The sequence below is a fragment of the Parasteatoda tepidariorum genome, chromosome X2 (assembly GCF_043381705.1).
Source record: "Parasteatoda tepidariorum isolate YZ-2023 chromosome X2, CAS_Ptep_4.0, whole genome shotgun sequence".
NCBI lineage: Eukaryota > Metazoa > Arthropoda > Arachnida > Araneae > Theridiidae > Parasteatoda > Parasteatoda tepidariorum.
Genome location: NC_092215.1, coordinates 33,375,667 through 33,392,683, shown reverse-complemented (window position 1 = coordinate 33,392,683; position 17,017 = coordinate 33,375,667).

Genomic DNA, 17,017 nt, shown 5'->3' with positions numbered 1-17,017 from the left:
AATAAAGAAAAATAAAAGTCATTAAGTTCCTAATAGGTCGTGTTAAACATATTTACCACCAAACATTGGTATTTTTAAAAACTAACTGAGATTTTTTTTCTTATATCAGTTACTATTCTTGAAACAATTTCAAGTCCAAAAAATTCTTTAATTTACCTTTACTAGAAATAAATGGCCCATTATTGGGCTAAATTTATCTTATTTAAATTCGTTAAACCTTTGATACACTGTTGTCAGGTCTTCGATATTTGAGCTTTTTTCAAATATGGAGTGGGGATCTAAAGTATTGTAATTCAATTTGATTGAATTAAATATAAAATCTTGAAGAATAAAATTTAAAGACACTTAAATATTCAAGTAAAACTCTCATGAAAAGCAAGATTCTTATGGTCCTTCAAAACTTTGAAATGATGTGGTATTATTATATTAAAGTTACAAAAAATTTTTATTAGCTTTCTCGATAAAAATTCATTACTTCGTATATCGTGAGTAAACATATTTACTTGAAAATTAATCATAGTTGTAAATATAAATGTATAAAAATGCATTTTGTTTTTGAAATTTTTTTCCAGTTTTATTTTTTTGAGAACTTAACTAATCCTGCGCAGAATGGAAAAAATTTTTTGTGTTAAACCGTAAGTATTAGTTCTGAGCAATATTTTAGTGATAGTGAAATTAAATTAAAAATTTTTTCCAGCATTTGAAAAATTTATGGTATCTTTGATGCATTTAAAACGTTGAATGCCACGCTGAGTTTACATGGCTTGCCCGTCTGGCCAAACGGTAAATAACTACAAGCGAAATTTGCAAAGTTGACTGATGCTGCTGGTTTTTAAAAAGGTTTAGCAGAAAAGATGGTGGAAAAAAATCTACTAAATAGAATTTATTAACCCACGAATCAAAATTAATAAACTGACACTTGGAAATATTTATTCGCTGTCCGCAGCAAGTTGTCATCTCTGTGTGCATAAAGAAACTATTTTTGTTGTTCTGTAGTGCCTTAATTTCTTCGAGCCATTTAAGTAACGACAATAATGTAAAAAAAATTAAAAGCACTAAAAATTTACTCGAATTAAGTGTTTCTAATAACCTTGGCTTCGCCGGTCACCGGTTACCCCCATAGCGCTACGAGCAAACTCAGCGAAAATTTTCGGTGACCCCCATGGCATTCAACGTGTTAATATTAGGTCATAACAACCTTTAACATAACTTTTCAAGTTTTTTTGAGTACGTGCTAATATAAATAAGCGTTTCTACATAACTTTTATATAGTAGCGAGGTATAAAATATATTGTTAAAAAGGAGTTTCTCTACTGGTGATTTTTTTTGTTTTAATATTTATAAGAAATAGATATGACATTCTACTATGTAATATAACAGAAAACTGGTAGCATTTCTTCTTTAAGACTTCAACTTCTCATAAATGAGCACCAAAGATCCATAAAATTCTTCGTGATACTCAACATCTTCCGTACTTGTCAAATGACTTTTTCTTCCGGAGTGAAATCTCATTTTACGATGTTGAAAAAAAGGGACACTATAATCCTTAAAACTCTAAACTATGAAACTAGCGAAAGTTTAAAAGAATGCATGTTAGGTAGATAAGGGTAAGGTAGCATTTGTTCTCTATGAAACAACATTATTTACCATTTTAAGCCCTTATAAATTGTTTCCACTTACAGAAATAGGAATACATTCCTATTTAATAATTTCAGGAACTTTTGCTTCAGAGAGTCTTGGAATCGTTCGCCTTTAATTGTATTAACTCGCTTTGCGAAGAAAGTTCATCTAATTGAAGTAGTTAGCATAAGTTAATTAATTAAGCTTAAAGATAAGAAATCCACAGAACTGAATAATACAAAAATTAGAGTATCTGAAACTCAGATAGTCTTAAATAAATGATAATATTTGAAAAATAATGATGCTAGAAAGTTTTAAGTATTTCACTAAATTTAGGTATTAGATTTTGATAAGATTGGATAGATCTAAAATTTATTTGAAAATAGTTCGATTTGATTTCATAGAGCTTGGTGAGCGGTCCAAAGTTTGGACCCCTTAGTGTTTATTTTACTTTTTGTTTTACAAATGTTTTATATATGTTTTTCCCACAATTATAAAATTCGTTTACTCAAAGATAACTCCACAAAAAAAAATTTGTAAATATTTAATTTTGTTTTGATTTTTTATTTAATAAAAATCTGAAACGAAATTTAATTTTGAGGTAGTCAAATTTTGACTTCATTATTAAGAATGTGATTTTACGAGACAAAATAGCAAATTTTCGTAAAATCGGTTGAGTAGTTCCTGAGAAACTTAATTTAAGGAAAATTCTATTTTTAAAATTTGTTTAATTTAAAAATAATTCCCAGGAACTGTTCGACCAATTTTGCTGAAATTTCATATTTTACTATTGGAAATTGCATTCTTTAAAATGAAGCAAAAAAGTTTTATGCCTTGCTATTCTTCAAATTAGGTAAAATTGCATTCCTACAAACCCAAATGCGGTAAAATCAAGTACTTGTGCAAATGCAACTGGAAATTTCTCCAGTGTTTTTTTTTATAAAAGTAGATGAGCAACAAAAAACAGTAAATATTCCTCGTTAGGCTTAACCTCTTTTATACTGTAATATGACTCTCATTTTACGATGCAAGAAAATAGGAGAATTTAAACTTTTAAACTCGTAGCTGTGAAATGAGCGAAAGTTTTAAGCTAAAGCAGATAAAGCTATGGAAAAAACATAGCATTTGCATGAAACATAATTAATTACCCTCTAAACACTTATATATTGTTCTTACTTACAGAAAGAGGAAGACATTTCGATTTATTAGGTTGCTGAAATTTTGCGTTGGAGTATTCTGGAATCGTTCGCCTCTAATCGTATTAACTCACTTTGAGAAGAAAGTTAATCTAATTGGCGAAGTAGTTAGCATAAGTTATTTAAGATAGTTTAAATATCCACAGCGCAGAGTAATACGAAAATTAATGTATATAAAGCTGAAAAGTATGTTATGAAGCAAAAGTTGAGCAAAATCTTTACTTTAAGGCTTTATGATTTTCGTATAATTTAATTTCGTTCTTGAATTGTGGAATGTTACGAAAACTGTTCAAACTCTTGGGTATAAGCTTGACATGATTCCTTTTTCACACGTGTTGCATATTTTTCCGCTTTGGGAGGAATATTTTTTCCAGATATTTAAACTAATAGTAACTTTCATGCTTAACCATTTTATTTTTATTTAATAAATTAGATTTACAATATTTTTTTTTGACATTCACTAAATATATTGAATCTAAAAAAATATACGAGGAGCATTTCGCACGTCTGTAAGACCTTCAAAATGTTGGCAAAATTAAGCAAAATTCTGAAAGCTTTTATTTTCAGGTTCAATCAATTTTAAAAAAATATCTTGAAAGAGAAGCATTTGGCATCCATGTTGAAGAAGGCTAAATGTGAATTAATTTAATTTAAAAAAAAAATTAAAACTGGTACGAAGTTTTAGAGAGTAATATAATATTGGTAGAACGTTGTCGACCTGAGAAATAACTTTCCCTTGTAATAAAATTTTTAATTAAAGAAAAATTACGCAACTAAATATGCAGAGCTGCCAACCATTCCGCTTTTATCAAAATATTGTATTGGTAGACAATCAAGAATTAAAGCTTTCAGAATTGTGGCTAATTTTACTAAGATTTTAAAAGCCTTACCCCGAAAGAACTAGAGCAAAGAGGTTTTTATATAATTTTTCAAAGCATTCGTATTCGGTGGAAAGGAAAATATTCTCTAAACAGCTCTGTTCCAGACTTTGATCTTCCAGATGGAGATCTTTACATTTTTTAAATTATTCAAGACATCATCCAACGATCCTTAGGGCTCTTTGCCTTTAGAGATGCCAACTTGCTCCTGGCAGCAGATAAATATTTTCAAGTGGTAGCGTTTTAATGCATGATTCTTAATTTAGCAAATTAGATTCATAGGATTCTGTTTACCACTAATTTCAAATAATTCCAAGGCTTGTATAAAATGTGACTTTGATATTGTTCCAGAGATGCCAACTTGCTCCGGACAGCAAATATATATTTTAAAGTGGCAGTTAATCAATTTAGTAAATTTTTATGCACCACTATTTCTAAATAATTCGGTTTTCTAAATAATTCACCACTTTACAGTACTTATGCCATGCTATACCTTTTAAAAAACAAGCAAAAACAATCGAATATTTGCAAAATTTACTAACTATTTAAGTAGTTATTTACCGTTTTTTAAATTATTTTGGCGTGTCCGGAGCATTTGGCATCTCTGCAGTCCAGTCGGGCTCTCACTGGCCCCGGAGTATCGCCCGCCAAACGCTGTGCAAAGTGTGGAGGTAGCTGATTCGAATCCCGCTGTTACCCTGAATGTATCTTTGTGTTATCCTCCTATTTGACGAAGGTTTATAAGCCTATATTGAGCACACAAGCCTGAAAATTGATATAAATCAATTGCAATACCATACCTGCCAACTTTCACTCTTTCCGAGAATGGATTTTCAGAGTGGTTGTAAAACTATAAACGAAAAACAATCTGACCCTAAAATAAATTTATATTTTGATCCCGTTGAAATTCACTTGCGCAAGGATTATTATGCTTCGATATATTTATTGTAATTATTTATATGTAGTGGTGGTCAAACTCATTTATAATTATCATTATAATTCAAAAAGTTAATTGGAATGACCCGAGTATTGCTACCTCTTTAAATCTGAAAATGAATCTTCCGGAAAATCTGGAAGAGTTGGCAGGCATGCAATACAATTAAGTCATGTTGAGCCTTTTAAAAAGTAGCCAAATTTAATCGAAAATCTGCAAATTTTAGTTTGTAGTTTTCTATCTTTTTTTATAATACTTTCTCGAAACGAAAGCAGTTGGCATCTTTCGGCTTTTTGCGCATCGGCTTCCAATGCAAGATCTTTACGACTCTGTTTTCATATTATCTTGCGGTAAATAGAAGACAAGTTCTCTAAAAGTGTCGAAGACAGCCCTTCATGTATTTTTGACTTATTTAAGGCATCACCTTCTCAGAGATGCCAACTGCTCCGGACAATCCAAAATAATTCAAAAATCGGTAAATAACTGCAAAGTATATTTTGCTAATATTTGACTATTTTTGCTTACTTTCTTAAAGATATTGCGTAACATAGTATTATAAAGTGGTAAATTATATAAGCCTACGATTTATTTAGAAAATATATATTATAAAAATCAACTAAATTGAATTTATTAAACCAAGAATCACAATTGATAAACTACCACTTTAAAATATATATTTGCTGACCGAAGCAAGTTGGCATCTCTGCCTTCTACATCAGAAAACCTCCACACGAGATTTTATAAGTAAACTGTGAAGATTATTAGATAAATTTTACATTTTAAAATTAGATAAATTGACTTTAATTTTTCTCATATATTTGAGAATTGAATCTGTACTAGTTGACAAGTATGAAAGACGAAGCAATCATATTAAAAAATAAAAAAAATTTTTAGACATATATATGCTACCACTTTTTTATTTTGACTAGATTTTACATTACATGGATCTTTCATAAAATGATTTATCTTCATAGTGGTCTGATCGGATTACTTATCCTAAAAGAACCAGTGTGGAAGCGTTGTTCAGACGCGTATTCTTTATATACATCTTAAACCCATGCCTGCCAACTTTCTATCCATTCGAGGATGATTTTCTCCAGTGGTAGTAATATGGAAATTAAATTGCAATTTTATGCAGACACAAACGCTGCATTTTGCGCAAGCTTGTGCGGATTACTGCAACAGTATTACATATAAATATATATGCTTAATTTCTTTAAAAATAGTGGCGGATCAAATAGATTATAAATTAAGTTTATAAATGCAAAAAATATATAGCAAGCAAACATTTTACTACCACTTTAATTATAGAAATAAAATTTTACGCCAAATGCGTAAAAGTTGGCAGGTATGTAAACCCTTCTGTGTGAAAGTAGGAAAAATTTTGGAAATAAATATTTTGAATCTACCACTTTTTCAAGTTGAAAGAATTTCAATAAAACGGGAAATAAAGGTTAACGAAATAGATCAAAACTCCTAGGGAAGGAATGTTTGTAGAAAGCGTAACATTTAAAGTTATGCGAAACTTATACACTTCAGAGCAATTATTTCCAGGATTGTTAAACTAACATGACCCCCAACTTAACCCACGCTTCCTACAACTGACAGCCTCCACACGGTTTTTTATAGGTAGTGCGATCAGACGAGTATGATGATAAACCATTTTACGAAAGAGCCCAATAATACAAAATCTAGCAGAAATAAGAAATTGGTAGCAAATATATGTCTAAACAATTTTTAATTTATGAATGGGAATGATTTGTCGTATTTACTTGCCTACCACTACAGATTCCTTTCTCAAATATATATGTCAAAATTTCCCCAGACACTTTTAAACTAATAGTATAAAAAGGGATCTTAAAATTGATGACATCAACGTCTACATAAAAAATTTAAACCAAAATTTCTACGATGAAGCAAAAACCTGTACCACCAGCAATTTTAACTCACTCCTAGATATTGAATTAATTGACGACAACACTAAATTTAGCCCAATCACTGCCTTTTTCCTTAGGGATATGACGGAGCCCTAGCACACGAAATACACTCTCGATTTTTGGTAAAGAGCAAACTATTCAATAAAAAGAGAGAAATATCAACAAGCTTATGAAATAAAATGCACATGTTCAAAATATGCACATGAAGATTGCGAAATAAATATTTTTGTCATACGATCGCCAAATAGCAGCCTTGTTCACATTCGTCTCCCCAAAATATCGAAATAGTATCATCCGATACCACGTGATGAAGGCGCAGCCAAGTGCCAACTCCTGTTGAACGAACTATACCTTTGACTTATTTAAGACTTAATTTTCTATATCAGAAAGCCTCCACACGGGATTTTATACGTAATTAGCGCAGATTATTTGAAAAAGGAACCAGTTGTGCGCATGAACTCAAAATCTATTTTAAAGAGAAATTTCTCAAATATATTTGAGAATTTAATCTGTAGTTTTTGACAAGTGTATAAGACAGACCAATCATATTCACAGATTAAACTTCTTTTTAGATGTATTTGCTACCAATTTATTATTTTTACTAGATTTTCCATTTAGTGGATCTTTCATAAACTGGTTAATTTTCATAGTGGTCTGATCGGATTATCTATCCTATAAGAAACAGTGTGGAGGCCTTGTTCAGACTCGTACTACACTCTATAACAAAACAATTGACGCACCAAGAAGCAATCATCCGATTTCTTTGAAATTTCGTATGCATGAACGTTTTAAACACATCAGACTGGAATGATGCCTGGAGGAGACGTATAGCCTTTAGCGACGAATCCCGCTTCCAACTGTGTCCTGACGAACATCGAAGACCTTTTTGGAGACACACAGGGCAGATGGGGGATCTTGCCTTCCCTACTGCCCGCCCCACCGGCCCTCAACAAGGCATTATGGTCTGGGGTGCCATTTCCTTTGACAGCCGGACCCCTTTGGTCGTCATTAGAGGTACACTTACTGCACAGCGGTACGTCAACGACATCCTAAGACCTGTTTTGCTACCGTTCCTTTTGCAGCGCCTTGGGCTGGTTTTTCAGCAGGACAATGCCAGATTACATACGGTACTTGTTGCATTGAACTATCTGCAAGCTTGTCAAACTCTTCCTTGGCCTGTCAAATCACCAGATCTCTCTCCAATCGAGCATGCCTGGGATATGTTGGGAAGGCGATTGCATCTGGCACGGAATGTTGATGACCTCGTTCGACAATTGGATCGAATTTGGCAGGGAATGCCGCAAGAGACCATCCGGGAGCTTTATCGGTCTATGCCACGCCGTGTCGCAGCTTGTATCCAGGCTAGAGGCGGGTCAACACCTTATTGAACTTGTTACTGTAACTCTGCAATAAATTATTCAATTGTTCTGAAATTTTAATAATTTACTATTCTGTACATTGTCTTCCTATCCACCAATTTTGCTTTAACCGGAAAACTCCTTCTTGGTGCGTCGATTTTTTTGTTATGCAGTGTATTTATATACATCAGAAATCCTTCTGCTTCAAAGTGAGACAAATTTCAGAAATAAATATTTTGAAACTACCACTTTTTCAAGTTTGTGGGGAGAGTAGTTACAGACCATTCCAACTTTCATGTATGAAAAGGTACCCCAACATAGAGTCGAGTTAACATGTCTTATATACTAGTGAATTGTAGTTATAATTTTTGTAGTGGTAGATACGCTGCAAGTTGAAAGAATTTCAATAAAATGGGAAATAAAGGTCAAGGAGAAAGGTTTTTCATTTGCAGTCTGACCATGTTCTAGAAAGCGTAACATTAAAAGTTATGCGAGATTCCAGAGCAAATATTTCCAGCGTTTTAAAACTAACATACCCGGAATGTGGCTTAATCTTTTCAAAAGCGAAATGAGAGCAGGCAAGCATGCTTCTTGATTTGTATTTTTTTTCATGGACAGCATGCAGGAAAAGGGTACTTTTGCTTATATAATTATATTATCAACATAAATGCTCATATGTGGGTCCAATGTATACAAGCTTTTTAAGCCTATTGTTTTTTAAGATAAATTCTTAGGCAACAGAGAGGTGACTTCTTAGTATAAACACATACATATATCTGATTTCACCATATAAGTATATGTGGACGGGAGCAAATAGATTCAGGTTTAAAACCTCATCTTATTCTTATTTTTTCTAGATTTTCTATTAAATAGCTTTTTCGTAAACTGGTTTACCGACATAGTGGTCTGATCGGACTACTTATTAAATACCGTGTGGAGGCTTTCAGCTACAGGAGGTGTTGTATAGGGCATGATAGTAAAACTTGAATTTGTTGCCATTGCAAATCGGTAGAAAAAGGCTCTTGCAAAAAGTTTGCAGAGATGCCAACTTTCTCCGCTTTGCAAAATAGTATTTTCTAGCGGTAACAAAATTTAAGTTATTTTTAGTTTAGTATTTTTAATTTTAATTATTTTTTCCACCACTAAATATCAAAAATATTAAAACCAACATATCTCGAATGTGGCTTGGCATTTTCAAAATAGAAAAGAGAGTTATCAAATGAATTCCTAATTAATATTTGTCTTATGGACAACATGCAGGAACCAAGTAGTTTTGCTTATATAATTATATTATCAATATAAACGCTTATGTTTGGGTCCAATGTATAAAATGTATTTTAAGTTCAATGGCTTTTAAGATAAATTCTTAGGCAACAGAAAGGTATATCTTAGTATAAACAAATCCATACATCCAATTTTACCATATAAGTATAAGTGGACGGGAGTAAATAGATTAATGTTTAGAGAGAACTTTATCTTATTATCTTATCTCTTAATTTTACTAGATTTTCTATTTAATGGATTTTTCGTAAACTAGTTTAACTTAATAGTGGTCTGATCGGACTACTTATAAAAAATCGTAGGGAGGCTTTCAGTTATAGGAGGCGTTGCTCGAACTCGCTTCCGAAGAAATCTCTTCCATTTTGTACATTCGTCAAGAAAGATTTTACATAGTGATTTTAAAATAAAATATAATATTGGACAAACTTTTTGAAATTTAACTAACTTTTAAAAACTATATTAAAGCGTAATTGTCTAAAAAACTGTTGTTAGATACATATGCTTAGAAAACTGCTTCGCTATTGTGGTGAATTTTTTTTTGTTGAAACATTAAAAACCTACATTTAAAAATAAATGCTGCTTTCATTGAAAGCAAATCTCCACGGTTTGAGTAAAAGTTTCGAAAATTAACTTTTAAAAACAATCCTTTGAAGTTTTGAATTAACGAGTAAATAATTAAGGGTCAAAAAATTGTCAGTATTAAAATTATTCTATTTAACGTCAAATATTTGCTCTCCGTAGGCAAGTAAATGAGTTGTGCACAAAAGCACAATAGAAATTAATAAATTAATAATCAAATATACGAAAAATTAGTTTTTTTCTCTTTAAAACGTAATTGCGAAATCGCCTGAAGCTATTTAATGAAAAAAGAAAGGAAATGAAAGCGATTGTAGATAATGCTTATTGTAGCTGACATGGCAGATGGTTTTGAAGAAACGAAGCAAAGGTGATGATTTTTCTCAAAGAAAATGCGACAATATTGAAACTTTTTTTCCCTATGCGTTTGTGCTATGCCTGAATAATTTTTCTCGCCAGTTTTGAATTAAAGATTCAATTTTAAGAGAGAACACTTTTGCTCATTTATTTCTAGTTAAAAACTTCTTATTGAATAAATAAGCTTTTATACAGGGCTCCACGACCTAGAAAAAGTAAAGTAGTGGTAGCTAAGATTTTTCTAGGCTACTGAAAAATATTTAAATTTAGCTTTCATTTTAGAATTTCGAAATTATTCCAGAGGTATTTTTTGCACCTATATATATTTCTTTTAAATTAAAAACTTATTGTGTGGAAGATTAAAACTTTTAGATTTATCTCACTTTTGTAACCATTTTAAGAAACTTTCCAGATCATGGGTTAGATGCATGTAGAGATACCAACTTTCTCCACTTTGCAAAAAAAAAAAATAAAAATATTTTCTAACGAAATTTTAATTATTTTTAGTTCGGTATTTTTCTTTTAAGCAAATTTTTCACCACTTCATTCCAAAAATCCAAAGTATTATATGAAATGCAACTTTATTGAAGTTATCTCTTGGTGACACACATTTAAAAAATAAACGTAATTATCCTTTTAATGAAAATTTTACTGTTTAATTTGCTACCACTTTAAACAGTAAAATTTAATTTACCTTCTTTAATACTTTTAAAGAATTCATGTAATTCCAGTCGTTAATATACTTTCTTTAACCCCTTGGGGATGATTGATTCAGAAAAGCATTCGGACAAAATTAGGATGTAATTAAATAAAAAACGGCAACTTTAATGTAGTCGTTACTAATTTGACAGACTTACTTTGCTTTTACTTTAATTATTGTTAGTGTAATCACATATATAATCAATGTCAATTCAAAGTATAACTATATAGTTTTATTCTGAACAAAGTAATGGTGAATTAAATAAATCAAACAATTATAACTCCGCCCACAAATAAACTGCCAAAGAAATACTTTGATTACCAGTTTTATCTTTTTATCCTGGTTGATACGGGTTTATGCTGGCACGTATTTGTAACAGTCGGCGCGAAAGGGTTAAGCAAATTTTTCACCACTTCGTTCCAAAAATCCAAAGTATTATATGAAATGCAACTTTATTGAAGTTATCTCTTGGTGATACAGTTAAAAAGTAAACGCAATTATCCTTAACCTGTAAATTTTACTATTTAATTTGCTACTACTTAAAATAGTAAAATTTAATTTACCTTCTTTAATACTTATGAAGTAATTAAGAATTTATGTATTTCCAGTCTTTAACCCTTTCGCGCCGACTGTCACAAATACGTGTCAGCATAAAACCGTATCAACCAGGGTAGAAAGATAAAACTGGTAATCAAAGTAGTTTTTTTTTTGTAGTTTATTTGTGGGAGGGGTTAGAATTGTTTGATTTATTTAATTCACCGTTACATAGTTCAAAATAAAACCATTTAGTTATACTTTGACCTAACATTGATTATATGTATGATTAACACGTTCACGCCTGACACGTGTTGCACCTGAAGCGGGACGAAAAAGGGAAAATACTGATAGAGGAACTATTTCAATATTAGATAATATTCGGGAGGAGTTAATCTATTCTCAACACTAACAATTCACTGTAAGGAAATTTATCACGGTGAAGAAGCAAATCAATATAAAAATTGCATCCGTTAAAAACAATTGGTAGTTATGGATTTTTATTATTCCCGGAAAAAAACTAAAAAATTAAATTTATTTGTAACCAGTTTTTACTCTGGTGAGCAGCCCGATGAGACAATCTAACGTGACCCACCGGTGGGTCACCCCGGTGTAAACGTGTTAAGCTAGCAATAATTACAGTAAAAGCAAAGTACGTCTATCAAATTAGCAATTTCTACATTTAAGTTACCGTTTTTTTATTTATTTACATCTTGATTCTGATTTTGTACGAATGCTTTTATGAATTACCCGTCCCCAAGGGGTTAATGTACTTTCTTTAATATACTTTCTTCAATACTTTAAAAGTGAAGATTTAAGTTTTCAACACAATTATAATGTTGCATTTGAGAGCTTGGACAAATCTAGAATGAAAAAAAAGGCAAACACAAGGATTTTCAGTACATTATATAAAAGCTGAAAAATGATATTTTTTTTGTAAAGGTATTTGCATGTCTTTATTTAATCCTTAATGAAACAAGCTTTGCATACTAATACTGTATTTTTACTAAGTTTAAAAACGGATTCATTAGACAATCTATCCATGCCGGGCAAATAAATATGAAAATGCAACGTTTGCCGTAAGGTTGTCTGCTATTTAAATATTTAACTCCCTAGAAAATGTCTTCACAAATATAGATTGATAAAAAAATGAAATGCAATTATTCAGTTCAATTGAAAAATATCCTGATCTAGCATATTTGTTTCAAAACACTAGATGTCGCTTGCTACTGCTAGTGGACAAATGATAAAATCTTTTCAAATCTTTCATCGCTATCATTCCTGTCAATATGCAAAATAAAACTCCAGTTCTTTTCAATCAGTATTGAAAGTGAATGCTTACAATTTACGCAATTCTGCATTGTTTTCTTTTTTTTCGTAAAACTTTTATATTTCCTTCAATAAATGCGAATTCAGCTCAGAATCAAGTAGTTCATTTTTTTACATTTTCGTTCCCTTTTTTTTCTTTTAAAATCAAGCTTGTGACGTTAGCAGGTTTCAGTAAAGGCGTTTTATCGCTTTTATTTGAGCAAAAAATATTATTTGTAAAATGCGTAGCATTTTTTTTGGAGTTGAATCTACTTAATAATAAATTTAAAAAAAGTTCGACTTTAATTAAATTCTAATAGCTATTGAAGATTACTAATAGAAAAGTGAATGATTTTTTTTAAAAAATTTATAAGTGAATATCTATACTGAAATAATAACTAAATATGCCATTTTGATAGCAGAAGTTAAAAAGTAAATTATTTTTATTAATTTGTAAGGTAAACTTGTACTAAATCGTAAAAGTTTCATGGTATGAGATTCCGTATAGGATACATTGAACTAAAAATAGAAGGGATGCTTGTAAAGTTGACTGAGTGGAGTTGTAAACTAAGTCTGACAGGATATGAGTCGGATTAAAGGAGGTAGAATCAAGCGAATATATATTTTTTTCTTATGAATTCTGATAAACCCGTAGCAAGTTTTAAAGATTTTAGAATCTTCAGCGCAGCAAAAACGTAATTGCGTATGAGTTTGCTATGATATTATCTTATGAATTATTTTTAAAGATGTCGCGATGGCTGAAACAAAAGCATTTCCACTATTGTGACTTATTATTACTATTAGCTTGGGGCAGTAAAATGATAAGCAACGTTTTCAAATTGTTCAGGAGAGGGATTTTGGAGAAACCACGATTTCTATGTAAACAATAAGATGCTTTTGCATACTGTGTTTTTATCAAGACGACGAGCTCAGAAAAATGTACTTATTTTCATATTTTATTTTATAACCGTCCTTGAGCAGTGGACTAGATTATGTATTTACGACAATCAATTTTCTTCTCCATAGCCTGGTAATTTTGAACCCATTCCAGAAGACAAGAAAAATCCTGAATAAAGCATTGGGACAAATTTTTTGACGGAAGTATCCACATTTGCGTTACACGAACTGGAATATTATGAAAACCTCAATCGGTTAGCCTGATGGCAAGGGAATTCCGTTGTTCCGTCTGCCATTGATGTTATTTTACGACAGAACTGTAGTCGGTACGAGCAACGCCTCCTGTAACTGAAAGCCTCCACACGGTTTCTTATAGGTAGTCCGATCAGACCACTATGATGGTAAATCAGCTCACGAAAGAGGCACTTAATAGGAAATCTAGTAAATGTAAGAAAGTGGTAGCAAATATATGTCTAAAAATTGATTTAATTTGAGAATATAAGTGGTTTGTTTTATTTACTTGTCAACCACTACAGATTCAATTCTCAAATATATACGATAAATTTCTCTTAATTACTGCCAAAAAAGAAATTGGTTTCCTGCGCACAACTGGTTCACTATTTGAATAGTCTGCGCAGACTACTTCCAAAAAACCGTGTGGAGGCTTTATAATGTAGGAGGTGATGGTACGAGTCGGGTGAACGATTCCTACAACTGAAAGCCACCACACGGTTTTTAAAAGGTAAAAAAAATCTGTTCATCAGGGGGTTAAACCCTTCTGCTTCAAAATAAGAGAAATGTTCGAAATAAATATTTTGAATCTACCACTTTTTCAAGTTGAAAGAATTTCAATAAAATGGGAAATAAAGGTTAACGAAATATCGTACGTGGGTGTGGCGTTTCGTGTTCGTAGAAAGCGTAACATTAAAGGTTATGCGAAATATTTAAACTTAAGAGCAATTACTTCCTGAAATTTGAAACTAACATATCCGGAATGTAGCTTAATCTTTTTAAACAAAGTAAAGCGGTAACAAATGTGTTACTTAACACATTGACGACCGGCAATCGTTCTGTGGAACAGATGTGGAAGTAAAACAATATAAATAAATTTTAAAAATGTTTATTTATTATTCAACTCTTAATATTTCTGTTTCGTGTGATAAAAAGAAAAACAATCACCTACATGTACACGCAACGCCTCCTATAACTGAAAGCCTCCACACGGTTTCTTACAGGTAGTCCGATCAGACCCTTATGAAGATGAACCAGTTAGCGAAATAACTCTGTAATAGAAAATCTAGTAAAAATAAGAAAGTGGGTGCAAATAAAGGTAAAAAAAATCGTTTAATTTATGAATATGATTGGTTTGACTTATTTACTTGTCACTACAGATTTCATTCTCAAATATATATGATAAATTTCTTTTAATTACTTTTAAAACAGAAGTTGGATTCGTGCACACAACTGGTTCACTTTTTGAATAGTCTGCGCAGACTTCTTATTAAAAAACGTGGCGGGGCTTTCTGATATAGGAGGTGCTGGTCGGGTACTGAATTCGTATCAACCGATCATCAGATGGATTGGAACCAAAATTTAGTTTGAACCAAAATCATCTTTAGAAACATCATATATTACAAACGTCGATTACGCCTTTCAATTACATTTAATTAAATAATTAATTTAACTTGATCAATATGTAGTATCATACTTGTTTTATATATTGTTACAAAATAATTAATCCTTCTGTAAATTTCGTTTATTGAGATATTTTTAGAAAAGCATTCCATTAAAATTGAGAAATATAATTTACAATGGCCTGAGGCATCACGCGGTTAAAATACTTCAGTATTTACAAAGCTATTGATATTCGGAAAGATTATCCTAAATAAATAAATACACTGGGTAAAATTTTGTTTTTGTTTTCTGTTGTTTTGATTCACGTATCTTAGACATTTTCACGTCACTTATTTCAAATCTACATTCGGTTTCTTTCTACAAGCTACAGATATTTTGCAATTTAAAAAAAGAAAAATCTGTTGCTTTCAGAACAAAATTAATTTCACACTTAAGAGGATATCATTCCACGAGAAAAACTTTTCGTCGCTAATTATCTTTCGCATCCATAACTAATATAAAATTTAAAGTATAGAAAAAGTAATTTCGGATTAACTTAGAGTAAGCCATGAAATTTCAAATGCTGAAAAGAAATTTTCAAAACATCAAAATTAAATTACGAGAAGATCATTTAAGATTACGCAATGGAGAAAGCTCTTTTTCAATAATTTGTTTGCATTTTGATATTTTGAATCTTTCTTCTCAGCAATTGAAACTTCATGGCCCATTCTAGGTGAGCCTAGAATTTTTTTTTCTATACTTTAAATTTTAACACGCTGAATGCCACGCTAATTTTACATGAATTGCTCGTCTGGCCTCACGGTAAATAAATAAAAACTAAATTTGCAAATATAGACAGATTTTGCTAGTTTATAAAAGGTTTAGCATGAAATATATATAAAAAAAGTGGTGAATTATATATGCCTACAAATTGTTTAATAATAATGGTGGATAAAAATCTTCTTAATTGAATTTATTAAACCAAGAATCACAATAATTAAGTAAATTTTAAAATTTTTTTTTTCAATTCCATAAAAGAGTGCAAATTTCATAGATCTATATCATGTTATACGCTGTCAGCCAGCTGTTTTTCGCGGCCTATGTGAAAGGTCAGTGTCAGCAAGCGGTGGCAGGCGCAGCCTAAATGTAACTTCAGTGTCAGCCACCGGTGGTTGACGCTGCCTAAATGTAATTTCAGTGTCAGCCACCGGTGGTTGACGCTGCCTAAATGGAAAGTCCGGTGTCAGCTACCAATGGCTGACGCGGTGCTCAACGTGTTAAACTAGTCGTAGAGGTGAAAGACTCCCGGTGGCCGAGTGGTAGTGCTTCGTGCTCCCATGCCACATGTACTGGGTTCGGTCCTCGAGCCGGGCAATTTTGACTCAGCCTTTCATCTCTCCAGTATGTTGATAAATGAGAACCAAGCATGCTTGGGAAGGAACTAAACACTGGGGATTTCGCGTTTGGCTGACTACCTAACCGGAACATCTGCTCCTGTACCCCAGAGCCCAAGGTCAAAAAAACTGAGATGGGCACAGTAGGCTTTGTCCATCTAAGAGCTGTTTTTTTTTTTTTTTAAAGATACTGAGTTTAGCTTTTTTTTTCTCACCGAGGTAAAAGATAATTTGCGACTATTGAGAAATCAGGAGAGAATTACGAGAAAAAGTTCTCGCGTGGTATGACAGCCTCTTAAATCGAATTATGTAATATCAAGTACATGTACAAATGCAGAACTGCCAGCTACTACTTTCTTTGCAAAATAATTTTTTTAGATTATCAGGCAATTAAAATTTACAGCTTTCTTGGTTTTGGTAATTTTTTTTAACA